This window comes from Prionailurus viverrinus, chromosome E3, assembly GCF_022837055.1.
Source record: "Prionailurus viverrinus isolate Anna chromosome E3, UM_Priviv_1.0, whole genome shotgun sequence".
Taxonomy (NCBI): Eukaryota; Metazoa; Chordata; class Mammalia; order Carnivora; family Felidae; genus Prionailurus; species Prionailurus viverrinus.
In genome coordinates this window covers 18775067-18790491 of record NC_062576.1, presented here as the reverse complement: position 1 = coordinate 18790491, position 15425 = coordinate 18775067, and the positions used below count along the sequence as shown (strand labels likewise).

The 15425-nt window shown below is 49.9% G+C and overlaps 1 protein-coding gene and 1 long non-coding RNA gene across 3 annotated transcripts in view; both read left to right on the top strand.

Annotated features, from left to right (window-relative positions):
* The window catches only part of LOC125154806 (uncharacterized), a 520558-nt gene that overhangs the window by 336002 nt on the left and 169131 nt on the right, over positions 1–15425 (top strand). The window lies entirely within an intron of this gene.
* Positions 8703–14287, top strand: LOC125154820 (uncharacterized). 2 transcript variants are annotated; one of them, XR_007147938.1, is made up of 4 exons: positions 8703–9269; positions 12094–13162; positions 13287–13465; positions 13544–14287. It is a non-coding gene; the product is annotated as an uncharacterized LOC125154820 (long non-coding RNA). The 2 variants fall into 2 exon arrangements; XR_007147937.1 differs by lacking the exon at positions 8703–9269 and having other exon boundaries at positions 10615–13162.

Sequence of the window (15425 nt, the reverse complement as noted above, 5' to 3'; positions counted from 1 at the left end):
TGTATCTCCCATTTACTTCAGTCTTCTTGAATTCCTCTCAACAATGTTTTACGGATTTCTGTGTAAAGGTGTTTTGCGTCTTTCATTATAATCATTCCTACCCACTTTAGGTTTTTGGATGCTATTGGCAATGTTTTCAATTTGAATTTTCCTACCCATGTATGTATACGTACAATATATCTATCTGACAAAGAATTCCTATCCAGAATATAGAATAAACTCCAATGAGTCCAAACCAAAAACCATTAACAACAAAAATGGGCAAAAGACTTGAACAGACAGTTCACGAAAGATGTAGGAATGTCCAATAAGCACACAAAAAGATGCCTAAGATCATTAGTCACCAGGGAAATGCAATTTAAACCCATAACGAGATGCTCTTTCACCCTCACTGACAATACAGAATGCTAACAAGGATGTTGAGCAACTGGAGTTTCAATATATTGCTGGTGGGAAGTGCAAAGCGATAAACCACTTTGGAAATTAGTCTAGCAGTTAAATATATACCCACCCTGTGACTAAGCAATTCTATTCCTAGACGTTTGTTTGAGAGAAATTGAAGACATGTATAAGAACGTCCCTTGTAGCCTATTTGCAATGACCAAAAACTTCGATACAACTCAAATGTCCTATCATTGGAGAACGCACGAACAAATTATGGTGTATTCATACATGTATAGGAACAAACTACTTTACACTGACAAAGACTCTTTCCTTGACCAAACTCTAGCCAGGTTCCTCGAGCCCTCTTCTCAACTAGGCTTCACCCTTGACTTACTGTATAGAGACTCGAACAAACACTAATGAAGACTTTAACAGCTCAAGGCTCCACCCCTAGGATGATTCCGGTACCCCTTAGTGCCTGCCCGAGAAAACTCAAGGCTGCCCAAAGCATCCATTGCTTTTTCTAGCCAACACTGAAAGATCAGGTCCCTGTCTCCCAGTGAGCAAATCCAGGTGGTTTCACATGAACCAATACCTTTTCTGGCTTTTGTAATTTTTTACTTCTGATTTTATTCACCCCCAACTTTACTCCCTCATTCTCTCTTTAAAATCTCCTCTGTACAAATTGAAGTTGAATTTCATTCACTCTGGACTCTTTTCCTTATTGGAATAGTTAATTACTGATTAAACTCTGTCCTCACCACGTGAACTACTATCTGGCTTTATCTTTAAAAAATTTTTTTAATGTTTATTTATTTTGAGAGACTGTGTGTGTGCGTGGATGCACACGCAGAGGAGGAGCAGGGGGTGGGGAAGACAGAGAGAGAGAGAGAAAGAGAGAGAGAGAGAGAATCCTAAGCAGGCTCTACACTGTCAATGCAGAGCCAGACATGGGGCTCAATCCTACAAACCGTGAGATCATGTCCTGAGCCGGAATCAAGAGTCAAAAGCTCAAGTGACCAAGCCCCCCAGGCGCCCCTGGCTTTCCCTTTGATAACGCAAACAACATGGATGAATCTCAAGGAACACAGTTGAGTGAAAGAAGACAAAAGAATACATACTGTATGACCCCATTTCTATGACATTCGAAAACAGGCAAATCTAATCTACCACAGATTTCGAAACCAGAAGATGACTGGTGAGGGTAAGGAGACTATTTAGAAAGATGTAACAAGGGAAGTTTCTAGAGTTTCAGATATATTTTATATCTTGTTTTGGGCGGTGGTACACAGATACACCGTTGACTCTTGAACAACACAGGGGTTGGGGTGTCAACCTCCTGTGCAATCAAAACTTTGAATATAACTTTCGATTCCCCAAACACTTCACTACAAATTGACTACTGTTGACCAGAAGTCTTAACAGTTGATTAACATGTATTTCGTACGTTAGATTTATTATATATTGTATTCTTTCAATAAAGTAGGCTAAAGAAAATATTAAGAGGGGCACCTGGGTGGCTCAGTTGGTTAAGTGTCTGACTTTAGCTCAGGGCACGATCTCATAGTTCATGGATTCGAGCCCCGCATCGGGCATTCTGCGGTCCGTGTGGAACCCACTTTGGATCCTCTTTCTCCCTCTCTCTGCCTCTCCCTTGCTCGTGCACGCTGTCTCTCTCAAAAATAAATAAGCATTAAAAAGAAAGAAAATATTAAGAAAATCAAAACGAAAATACGTTTAGAGTACCGTACTGCATTTATCGAAAAAACCACATATAAGTGCAGTTCAAACCCATGTTGTTCAAGAGTCAACCATATACGCTTGTTAAGACTCATCAAACTGAACACTAAAGACCTGAGCATTTTATTTTATAAATCATCACCCTCTCACCCCTGCTCTCCCACCTCCATTTTCTTCCTTCCCCTCTCCCTCTGTCTCTTAAGAATACCTGGGGAAATTCTGAAGAACAAGAAAGATGAGCGATATAGCTGACCCTCCCAGTTCCCCATTCAATATCCACTTACCCCTTCCTCCTTACCCCCATTTTGTTTGAGGTATCAATCTGCCCCGTGAGAAATCCTCCCCTCCCACACTTTCTTGCAGCTAGGGGTGAGGTCACCTGCCCAATTCTGGCCAATGAGAAGTATGTAGAAGTCTACAGGGTGGGACTCCCTGAAAGCTATTGCTTCCACGGACTCAAACACATGCTTTGGTTAGTATCGCTTTCTTTTCTTTCTTCCTGGAGCACAGCTGCTCAAATGAACTAAGGAGATTGTGCTAGTCCCTGATACAACCCTGTTTTACCCCAAGCTAGAGGAGCTCTTGGCAAGTCACGACTAACACTTCGCAAGTGAAAATGTTTAGGCATCGAAATGAAAAAAGCAATTCCGACTGGAAGTCAAGAATGATCTACGCATTGCTGTGCTAAAGTACACATAAGAATTTAGTATGTAAGTGATATTTCAAATCAATGGAGGATACAGACCATCAACGGACAATGTAGGAACAAAAAGTGCTAACTTATAACATACAAAATTATAAAGATAGATGAATGCTCGAAGCAATAGAAGCCAAAACCATACAAGTGCTAAAAGAAAAGGCAGTGAATGAAAATGGTCTCATAACACGTTACCCAAAAGCCCCAAGCCATAAAGGTAGACTGTCAGATTTGGCACCATAAAAGTCAGAATTTCTGCATCATGAAATGTACGGTACAAGCCAAACTTAAAGACAAGCAACAGTTTGGGAGAAAATAATGGAACACATACGTAGGCAAAGGACTACTACCATACATATGACAAGTTCTTACAGACCAATAAAAACATAAATGAAACAAAAAACCAAAAACCCAGTTAGGAAAATATAAGGAGAAAGGTGTCATGTAAAAAAATATCAGAGATAGTGAAGAACTAAAAATGCTCAGTCTTAGGACACCAGGGTGGCTCAGGCGGTTAAACATCTGGCTTCGCCTCAGGTCATGATCTCACAGTTTGTGAGTTCGAGCCCCGCGTCAGGCTCTGTGCCAATAGCACAGAGCCTGCTTCGGATCCTCTGTCTCCTTCTCTCTGCCCCATCCCCGCTTGCTCTCTCTCTCTCACTCTCTCAAAAGTAAACATAAAATTTTTTTAAATAAGAATACTCAGTCTTACTAGTGAGTATACTAAAAAAGTTTTTTAAATAAAATAAAACATTTTAAGAGGTATTATCCACCTGCGAGCTGACAAACAATTTAAGAGACTGAGAATACTCTGTGTTTAGCATCTCTTTTCCCATGAGAACAGAAACGGACACAACCTCTTTCGAGGACCACTTTGCAAAGGCTTCTCCCCTGAAATCCATCTCATTGGAAAACTGAAACGCACATGCAAAGATGTTTATCGCAGCCCGTTTTAAGAGCAAAATCATAGGTACCCAAATAATGAACAGAAGAACAGTCACATAAACTAAAACCACATTGTAGAATACTGTTCAGCCATTACAACAACAACAAAAAAAGGAGACAAAAAATTATATGTACAGTATATTCAAATTAGACTAATGAGTTGGGGAAAAGTACTCACTTTGGTCCTTTAACAAATTAACCATTAAGGGGCACCTGGCTGGCTCAAAGAGTATGTGATTCTTGACCTCAGGGTTGTGAGTTTGAGCTCCACGTCGGGTGTAGAGACTACTTAAAAACAAAATCTTGGGGGTGCGGGGGGGGGGGGAATCTGGGTGGCTCAGTCAGTTAAGCATCTGACTCTTGATATCAGCTCAGGTCATGATCTCACATTTTGTGAGATCAAGCCCCGCATGAGGCTCTGCACTGACAGAATGGAGCCCGTTTGGGATTCTTTCTTTCCCTCTCTCTCTCTGCCACCCTCCTCAACCCAGCGTGCACACACTCGCCCGCTCGCGCACGCTCTCTCTCAAAATAAATAAGCGTTAAAAAAATAACAAAAATAAATAAATAAAATCTTAAGGGCACATGAGTGGCTCCGTTGGTTAAGCGCCTGGCTCTTGATTTTGGCTCAGGTCACGATCTCATGGTTTGTGGGACCGAGCCCCACACTGGGCTCCACGTAGATGGCATGGAGCCTCTCTCACCCTCCCTCTCTCTGCTCCTCCACCTCCCCCCTCAAAAATAAATAAACATCAATAATAATAATAATGTTTAAAAAATTAAAAAATCTTAAAAACATAATCATTAAAAAAAAATTAGTATTCCAGATGTGAAATCATTGTTTTTCATAGATATTTTCCAAATTAAAAAAAATTTTTTTTTCAACGTTTATTTTATTTTTTGGGACAGAGAGAGACAGAGCATGAACGGGGGAGGGGCAGAGAGAGAGGGAGACACAGAATCGGAAACAGGCTCCAGGCTCCAAGCCATCAGCCCAGAGCCTGACGCGGGGCTCGAATACCCGGACCGCGAGATCGTGACCTGGCTGAAGTCGGACGCTTAACCGACTGCGCCACCCAGGCGCCCCGATATTTTCCAAAATTTAATTTGTTCCTTTTTTGAAAACATGAGGAGAGGGTTGCAGAAAATCCACGATTTACGGGACCTTCCTGATGGGCAAGTTGGGCAGCTAATTTATCCTCACCAGAATATTCCAATTCTAAAGTGACACATCTTCTCTGAGGATGGAAAGCAGCAGCCCCCACCTTCAAATATTCAGATCAATCTCTCAAGCGCTGCTCTCTGGACACGGCTGCAAAGATGCAATCCGTGTGCTGGAAAGGCCTAGGCCCTTGGGAAAATGCCGCCTCTCCAGGGAGGTGATCCTGTGACCCACCTGCACCTCAAGGGGGACATTTTTGGATTCGGTTGAAATCAGATTAACTTGTGTAATTTTTACAACAGGATTTCAGTCTTACAGCCCCTGGCCTGGTTTCTAAAACAGACAGACCACTGAAATCCAGTGAAACAGAACAGCAGAATGTTGAGACCTCATCAGGAAGTGCAACCCTGAGCATCGGCATTCAGTTCCTCGTCACTTTGCCGCCTGAGAAATGGGTCTAGCGGGCACGTGGCTAAGGCAGACACGGTCATTCCCCGCACCTTTCTTCTCGCGGGGGGAGACAAACGTTCAACACTACGCCTACGCCGCAGCCGGACTGACCACCGCCAAGGACACGCACAGAGAACACGGAAGGGGCTGGGCCTGGTGTGCAGGTGTCAGGGGCCTCCTGGTGGGAGCCGCATCTGAGATGAGCCAGAGGGCTTGGCTTCTTTCGCTCACTGGCCTCACCCACATCCGATCTGTGAACACATCCCATCACCTCCTCCTTCAAAACGTACCCAGAATCTGGGCGATTCTCAGCCCTTCCAATGCTCCCATCCTGACCCAAGACAGCAGCACCTCTGTCTTGGAATATTCCATCAGCCTATGAACTGATCTCCCTGCTTCCGTCCTTGCTCCCTACAGGCTGCTCTCAACAGAGAAGCTAGAGTGATCCCATTAAAACCCAAGTCAGGTCACCTCGTTCTTCGGTTCAAAAGTCTCCATCGGACACCACCACAAGTCCCTAAGACCCCTTCAGCCCTCCTCCTTCTCCCTCATGCTGGCCTGGTCCTTCCTGGAACAAGTCAGGCCTGCTCCCTCCATGGGGCTTCCTACCCTGCCTGCTCTCTGCCTGGGACACCGTTTCCAGAGACATCCACAGGGCTCCCTCCCTCGCCTCCTACAAGTCTGTCCCCACCATTGTCCTTCTCAGGGGGCCATCTCAGGGGAAACTCTAAGCTCTACTCAGAGATACCAGCCTAGAGGGCATCAAAAGGACAGAAAAAAAAAAAAAACAACCAAAAAACCAAATCCCTCAGGTCCTAAGGAAAAACACCCTGAGGACATAGCAGAAATAACTGACCAAGCAAGGTGGAAAGCAGAGATCAGGGGTCGAGAGAGGCCGCGCTGCTCACGCATAAGGCGGCGCGGCACCAGGGCGGAAACGCAGGGTGCCACCGCGGCGATGGTGACAGACATGGCAGTGTAAATGGCACCAGAGCTGCCAGTTACAAGCGTCAATGGCTGAATTTAAGGACATAATATTCAGTGAAAGAAGGGATGTAACACTTTTATAAAGTCCAAACCAAGCAAAACGGATGTTAAGAGATACATATATATGATAAAACACTCAACAGAAAAATAAAGGAATGGCGGGGGAGGGAGGGAGACAGGAATCACCACACTTGTGACCTTTAGACAGTGGAGAGGATACAACACTGGAAGGGAAGGGTTACTTAGGCCCTTCAATCATTTCTCAAGTTGGGGTGGTTCACCTGCGTTTCATTATTACACATACCGAAGACATTCGTTACATATTTTATACTGGCCTTCTAAAACATTTTCTAGGTAAGTAGTGTGTTTGTAGTTTGTTTGTAAGTAGTGTGTTTGTATGAGACAGAGCACAAGCAGGGGTGGGGCGGAGAGAGAGGGGGACACAATCCGAAGCAGGCTCCAGACTCCGAGCCGTCAGCACAGAGCCCACCGCCAGCTAAAACTCAGGAACTGCGAGATCACGAACCGCCGCCCAGTCCCACCGGTGCTCCGCCTGGCCGGGGCGGGAGTCGGGACCCGCGGCGGCGCCAGGAGCGGGACTCGGTGCGCTCGGCGAAGCGGCCAGGGTTGGGGGGCGGGAGCCTGGCGCTCGTCTGCCAGCCCGGCCCCGCGCGACCCCCGGCGGGCGGCGCCGCTGGAAGTGACGCGGCGAGGGCGGGGCTCCGACCCGGTCCTGAAGCACGAGCCGCCGCCTCAGACGCCGCCGCCGCAGACGCCGCTCAGCCGCGGCAGCAGCCGCAGTTAGCAGCCACAGCCGGAGCAGCCGCCGCCACCGCCGCGGTCGCCGCCGTAGCCACCGCTCAGCCCCCGCAGCAGCAGCCACAGCCGCCGCAGCAGGCGCAGCAGCAGCAGCCGCCGCGGCCTCGGCCCGGAAGCGATGTAGCCGCGCCAGGCCGGAGCCCCGCGGGCCGCCGCTACCGCTGCCCTTGAACCGCACGAAGCAGCTCGCCAACCAGACCGTGGGCAGGTGAGTGAGCCGTGCCGGGCCGGCCGGGAGCGCGCGGGTCGGGGCGCAGGGGTCGGGGTCGTGGCCCGGGCCGGGGCGGGGCGGGCCCGCTGCCCCGCGGGGCCCCGCGCTCCGGCCCGGCCGCCCGCCCGCTCCGCGCCGGGTCCGCTGCGGGTCAGGGACCAGGGCTGCCCCACGCAGCGGCCAGGCGGCCAATTCGGGGCCTCCGCCCGAGCCCCCGGGAACGGCGGGGCGGCCGGCCTCCCGGGACGCCCCCCGCGCGGGTCCCCGCCGCCCATTGTCCCGGCCCCGCTGAGCGTCGTCCTCTGGGGTCTGGCCCCAAGCTTTCCCCGGGCCTCCCCCCCCCTATCCCGGGGCTTTCCCTTGGGCGAAAACTCGGCTAACTGGTGTGCCCGAGGCCGGGCGGGCGCGGTGCTCTGGGGGGCGGCATTCTCAGCCTTTCCGGGTCGCCCGGCCTTTGCCCACCGACCGTCCACCTCCAAGTGCCTGATGGCAGTAAATAAGGAAGGGGCGATCAGAGCCCATCGGAGCCGCTTAGGGAGACTCGGGAGTCCCTTGGAGGGACTTTGGAGGGTGTGCCGTCTCCCAACCGTGGCCCCTGTGGACCGGACTGCTCAAGTTCTTGACCTGTAGACATTTGGAACCGGGAGGAAAGAATAGTGGAAAGGCCTTTGGCAAATGGAAAAGCAAAAAGAGGGGGGGGGCTTTCGAAACAGCTTTTCTCACTTTGGATTGGGGAGCAAATCCTTGTCCAGGTTTCTCTGGTAGGGCTTTAATGCTTGAGAGGAAGCGATCGATGATGAAATGACAGAAGAGACCGGAGTTTGTAGTGGTTTTGAGAGCCTCTGGAGGTTGATCATGGTGTGCTGTGTTATCTGGGGTAAATCTTTCAAGGTCTTTCAGGGCAGTGAGCCGTCCTGTCCCCGCTGACTGTTTCTTCCGAGAAGGGGTATGAAAGTGTGACTTTTTCATCGCTTTTTCTTCTTCTTTGTTTTCAACAGTTGAGTAAAAGGGGGTGTTTGGTTTGGCCAGAGCACGTGGGGACGCTCCTTTTCTGTGTGTGTCTGAAAACACTTTTACCTCCCCTTGAGCTTTCTATATTTGCTTTTTACAGTTTCGTTCCCCGCCCCCCAACGTTTTGCTTAGTTTTGTTCAATTTCGTTGCTACCCCCATCCTGTTATCTTCGTGTGCGCTTATCCTGTTTCCAGAGTGGATCCCTGTCCCTACAGCCTAGCGGTGCCTACTTTTCTGTCATCTGTAGGAAAATGATAGAAATAAGGAGTGCCAACGGGAAGGCAGATGGAATAGTCGTGGGGCCCAAAGCTTCAAGCAGGCATCTGTGAATGAGTTACAAGATAACTCCTTAGGAGTTGTCTCCTCCTCCCCCACCCCCCACCCCAGCATTCTCAGTAACATGCATTGTGAAATCAGTATTTAGTGACTATCAAGACCCATCTGTCACATTGTCGTTCTGGCCAGTTTGCACATCTCATGAGGAAAGGGGCGTTTGCTCTTTTTGCACAAAGTTGTGAGACGTTTCAAGCTATCAAGCCACTCAGGGTCTCTTCGGCTCCGGCTTCCTCCGTAGCAGCTTCTCTCTTCGCGCTTCCGAATTGCAGCCGTATGTGGCTCCTTTCGGTTGCCAGAGGCCGCCGAACCTTCTTCCCTGTTAGCCTCTGCCTGGAAGTCTCCAAAGCTCCTTTCGCCTCACCTGCCCTATACCTGCCTCCTACTCATTCTTTAGGTGTCCAGGCAAAGGTCACTGCCTCTAATAGACCTTCTCTGATGCTCCAACGTGGATGGGGAGTCCCTCTCCTGGCCACTTACATACGTCCACATAGCGCCTGCTTTTCTATAATGCAACGCCTGTTTACTTGTAAATATTCTCCATTAGACTGAACGCCTCCATTCTCCGTGCCATCTTTCTGTTTCCTTGGCCAGCTCTGCTGTGGCTCCTGTCCTAGGGTCGATTCTCCATAAACATTTGTCAATCCAGCACACATCTAGTTCTTACCAGCTCGCTCCGGTGGTGTGAGCCCAAGAATGGGAACATGAAAGCTGGATAAATAGTGATTCGTGGTAGGATTGTTAATTCTGGCCCTGAGCTTTGACTCTGTTTGAAAATCTTTATTGCTAGATGCCAGTGGAAGCAGCAGCTGTTACGGAGCTGTTAGGGGTGTGGCAATTTCTGCTCCCAGAGCCAAAACTGTTTCCTGGGGAAGCTTTGGCTTTACTGCTGTTGATTCCCTCGATAAGTTTGTATTTTTTGCACGTCAAGAATTACGAAGGACTAGGGAGGAAAAACGGAGGCAAGAGAGAGCCTAGAATTGTAATTGTGTGTTATTGGCGTAGGCATCAGGATTGGGATTTGGGGGGTATTTGGGTCAAGAGGAAAGGTAGAAAGCAGAGAAGTTACCTGCCCCCCCCCACCCCCCCCACCGCCCGCCGCAGCCAGGAGTGATATTCTGTGTGTGAGTGGCTCGCCCATTGTGTCTGTGATGGATGCATAGAGTTCTGAGTGGTGTCTTGCGAGGAAGTATTCTCTTCCCAACAATGAGGACCTCGTGAGTCACCCCACAGTGAGGTTCTGTGGGATGGACGTGTGGGAGAATTCGCAACGGCTAGAAGAAGTTGAGTTCTCATGATGCAGTTTGTGGACAATGGGTGCATGAGTCTGTTTCGGGAGATGGTTTGTGTATCACAGGCGCGAGGATGATGCAGTGGTCTCTTGAGTGGGGTGTCCCAAAGAAGAGAATTAGGATGGCTGATTCATCTGTTCAAGAGACACTTACGGAGCCCCAATTATGTGCCATTGTTGAAAGCAGAAAAGAATCCAAGTGAATACAAACGCGGCTTCTGCCCTGAAGGGGCTCCACAGACGTGTGGAAGAGTTAGGCAAGCAAAAATGATTATGTACCACGAGGTAAGTCCTTACAGAGGGATGGCTGACACACTAAGTGAAACTCTACTCTTACTGGAAGGTGAGAGGTAACACAACACAACAAAACAAAAAAAAAAAGAGGAGAAAATTTGACCAGAGGCTTTCCCCTCTATCTTTCAACACTTCTTTCAAACTTCTGTTGTATTGAGTAGGTCCCTTTTTTTTTGTTTGATTAAAAAAAATTTTTTTTTTGTAAATATTTATTTTTGAGAGAGAGGGTAGACAGAACAGGAGCGGGGGAGAGGCAGAGAGAGAGGGAAACACAGAACCCGAAGCAGGCTCCAGGCTCCGAGCTGTCAGCACAGAGCCTGACACGGGCCTCAAACCCACGAACCGAGAGATGGTGACCGGAGCCGAAGTCAGACACTTGACCCAGTGAGCCACCCAGGTGCCGCGTAGGTCTCTTTTGATTGTCAGTCAAGCCACCTCGAGGGGCGCCTGGGTGGCTCGGTTGGCTGAGGATCCGGCTCTTGATTTCAGCTCAGGTCATGATCTCACACTTCCTGGGATGAAGCTGTGTGCCAATGGCGGGGAGCCTGCTTGGGATCTTCTCTGTCTCTGCCCCTTCCCCGCTCTCTGTCTCAATGACGGGAAAAAAAAAAAAAACCACACAAAACCAGACCAACTGGAATTGTTATAAGCCAAGCTGCGAATTTGATTGGCTCCTATGTGAGGAAAAGAGTCCAAAAGCAATATAGTTGCAGCCAGGGCTGGCTCCAGGGGTTCCACTCTTTAGGGAAGCTGTGTCGATAAGCAGGAATCGCCCCCCCACCCCGACCCCTCCACCCCCCGGCTTCCAACGTCTTCAGTTCAAGTCCCAGAGGGACAAAGAATACCTTTCACTGTGGCCAGAGCCCCAGGATTGACTCTGAAGGTATCTGATGGGGTCAGTGGCCTTTCCCTGGACATGGCAATGGAGTCAGCCCCACGCAAGCCACAGGGGCCTAGAATGGGAGGGTGCTGAGCCCCCTCCCCCGCAAGATAACCGGGGTGTTCTTACCAGCAGGAGGCAGGAAGTGTGGTCTTTTCTAGTCCTGCTAAAAGGAAAGAAAGAGCTTTTTGGAAATCCCTGACGCAGAGAAGCCAGTAGCTGCGGATGGCAGTTGGCGTGGAGGGTGTGGAGGCAGGGGTGCACCAAGGTGGGGAACTTGCGCATTTGGTTGTGAGGTCGATGAGTCCAGGAGGACAGGGATCTGGGGGCCTGATAGCAGAGTTGACTACGGGCTGAGGCTCTGGAAGGGAGTGTCTCTTTGGATGTCGGCTTCTGCCAAGAGGGAAGCTCTCCCTGGAGGCCTGAATGTTCTCCTAGATAGTAGCCTTTAGGTAAGTCAGGGTTGCACACTCCAAGCCTCAGGGGGCCAGGCTAATAAGAAGAAAATAAGAGCGACTTGGACCAGGTGAGGGCCGTGGGGGACCCGACGGCACCTGTCTTACCAAAGGGCCGCGTGACAATATGGGCCCGCTGTCGGGCCCGACCTTTGGAGTTGTTGAGAAAGGCCTCAAATCTGGATTTTCATGAAGATGAGGTGGCATTGAATGCCAATTGAAAACGACCACCAGGACCCTGAGCGGGACTAAACAAAACACATCTGTGGCCAGATTCGGTCTGTGGGTCACCAGTGGGCAGTTGCTTGTGGAAAAGGTTGGGGAGGTGAAGATTCCTGTGATGATTTTTCTCTTTTTCCTCCTGCGCCCCACCCTCCCATTACTACCTTCTCAGTTCTTGGATGTGTCGACGAGCTCGTCCTTTCCTTTACAGAAACGTTTCAGAGATCCGAGAGTAGCGATCATCAGTACTTCTCTCCTGGTTTGGTTTCCCAAGCGCTGTACCGAACCACCTGGCCTGGTCTCACCTACTGGTGCTTGTTATCATTTCTGGTTTAGAGAGAGGAAAAATGACCTGCCGTTGTCTGCCCGGCCAGCGAGTGGCCGAGGCAGGACTTGGGGCCCGGGGTGTGACTCCGGACCCCGTGTGTTTCCGACTGTAGAGACCGGGCCGGCTGCCCGCCAGGGAAGGGTTCCTGTGGATGAAATGTCTTTGGTGCTTGCTGACTTGCTGGGCTAGATGCTTTTGAGTCAAGTCTCTCACTGCCTTGTCCACAGCAACTGCCAGAGGTGATGTTATGGATTCCTGATTTAATGATGAGGAAGCGAGGACTCCAAGAGGTCATCGGGCTAGTTAACGAGAGCGCTGCCGTTCATCAGAAACCAGGGTTCTGCCTCCAAAGCAGGGAGAAGTCCTCACTTCACCCAGGCAACTCTTTCTTTAAGAAACCCCGTGTTAGAATTCTGTGTGACGACGCTTCCACAGAATCCTGGAAGCTGAGAGTTGGATGTTGCTCTAGTCCAGGGGCTCCCGCCAGGGATGGCCCCCTGGGGGACATTTGGCAATGGCCGGAGACGTTTTTGTTTTTGTCGTGACTTGGCTCGGGCGTGGGGTGCTCCTGGCATCTGGCGACACAGGCCGGGGATGCTGCTGACCAGCCTACACCGCCCAGGACAGCCTCGCCGCACAGAATCATCTGGTCCCAAATGTCAAGAGTGGTGAGGTTGGGAAAGCCTGGTCGAGTCCTTTGAGATGCTGGATATGTGAATCGTGAAAACCCAAGATGGGTGATGTTTGCCTGCAGAGTGAAGATGTGTTCTGTTTGGTCTGTTTCTTACGTGTGGAAGTCTTGATGACAATCATTGGGCCATACTGAACACTTGGGAGTTCTCACGTGGAAACCTGGACTTCCAGCTTCTTCTCAAATCATGCAAGACCTAGCGAAGCCTGGCATCGCGCCCTCGCGACGCGAGTACACGTGGTCGTAGCTGCAGCTGCGTAGGTGCTGTCTTGTCTGGGTGGGGCATCGACCGTCCAGTGTGCCCGGGTCCCTACCTGGCTTGTCCTGCTGTGGTACGTTCCTTGCGGACCCACCCCGCTCACAGGTCTCTATCGACCTTCTCCAGGAGCAGCAGAGTCTCTACCTCGCGAGGTAGCCCGTTCCGTTAGGGGCAACCTGAGTCCGAGGCATCTCTGCCCGTGAGTCCCAGGGGAGTCCTCTGCTGCCACGACGCATCTGTCTCCCTTCCGCGAGACGGCCCTTTCTGTGTTCGGCCTCGCAAACCGTGTCCTCGCTCTATCAGCGGTAACATTCTCCCCCCACCCCCACCCCCACCCCCCCCCCCCACCTATTCCACGCCCTGACTTCCTCCGCCTTTTCCAGGGGAGGTGGCTGTGCTTGGTTCGCTTCAGTCTGAGTGGATCCCGTCCAGCCTCTGCATAGAGCAGAGGAGGAAAGGAAAGTGTTCTCCCCACGACTTCTGAATCCGAGCTTCCGTGGCCTGGTCATCCACTGTATTTACCTACTGTGAAATCAAACAGGGTTGTTTATAGGTGAGTGAAGAAAGCCCGTGGTTCACTGAACCAAAATGAACCCTAAACAGATGTGCTCACGTGTGGCCTTATGGCGTTGGTTTTACACGTGAAGGCAGCATGTCATTCTAAGAGGAAACGATGTCTGTGGTCGTGGTTCCCAGTGTGTCCGCGGCAGCCCCCTCCCCCCGAGATTGGACATGGGTATATGGTGTAGGGTCCCAGAGTCAGTATGCACACCAGGCAGTCTTGTCAGACTGGAGATGTTTGGCCTTTATGATTCTGTTTCTGTTTCTCAAATGTAGGCAGAGGCCATCGTAATCAATCAAGTGTAGATCCATGTACAAATATTATTACACTCCTACCTGCCGTGTGTGTCTATTGTCTTAAACGTGGATGTGAAAAGTACAGCAGGCCCACGGTCCTTTTTCCAAAACCCTAGGGGCCAGATGAGTTTTGGAATTCAGACGTTTTCAGATTTTATTGTATTTTTTTTTTATTTCTTATTTTTTTTTTACGTTTATTTATTTTTGAGACAGAGAGAGACAGAGCATGAACGGGGGAGGGTCAGAGAGAGGGAGACAGAATCCGAAACAGGCTCCAGGATCTGAGCCGTCAGCACAGGGCCCGACGCAGGGCTCGAACTCACGGACCGCGAGATCGTGACCCGAGCCGAAGTGGGACGCTCAACCGACTGAGCCAGCCAGGTGCCCCATAAGTAGCCACTGTTTTCAGTTATAGTTCTATCCGTATAAACCCTGCTACCCTTAAAAAACCTGGGATCCCAACAAATTTAGAGACGGTAAATAGTTTGCTCTTTCTTATAGATTTGGCTAATACGTTCTTTTCAGCGCCGATTTCAATGTCCTGTCGGCCACCTTTCCCTTGACCTTGAAGGGGACATGTTTTACCTTGTTATGCACAGGGCACCCAAACCCTTCTGTTATCACATGTCATCTTTGCAGGCAGGATCTTAACTTACCGGGAGCACAGGTATGACCTCGCATGTCTGACATCCTATCGTGAGGACATTTGTTGGACAGGTTTGTTGAGGACATACAAGTCTCCAATCTTTCCGTATTTTGGGGGTTCTGGAGGCAACATATTCCTTGTTGTTGATTTTACTTCAGCCCATTTATGCTGTTACTTGTAAAGCAGACCACATTGAGTGGGCCTCCACCCAAACAAAGCGGTTGGAGAATACTCTCCTCCCATAGAGACAAATGTACGTGTATGTCTTCCTTTGGCCACAGCCTCCAAACCCACCAATGTCTACCCTGGTCACAAGTAACCACTGTTTTGGGGTGCCTTGGTGGCTCGGTCAGTGTAAGCATCTGACTTTGGCTCAGGTTGTGATCTCGTGCCTTGTGATCTTGTGGCTCGTGACCTCTCAGCTCTGGAGTTCAAGCCCCGCCTGTGTCAGCGCAGAACCTGCTTCAGGTCCCCCCTCCCTCTCTCTCTCTCTCTCTCTCTCTCTCTCTGCGCCCCTCCCCCATTTTCACTCTCAAACAAGATAAATAAACATCAAAAAATTATTGCAAAAAAAAAAAGTAGCCACTGTTTTTTTAAATTAAAAAGTATTTTTATTAACATTTATTTTTAAGAGACAGAGACAGAGCATGGGCGGGAAAGGGGCAGAGAGAGCAAGAGAGAGAGGGAGACACAGGATCTGAAGCAGGCTCCAGGCTTCCAGCTGTCTCCACAGAGCCCGACGCGGGGCTCAAACTCACAAA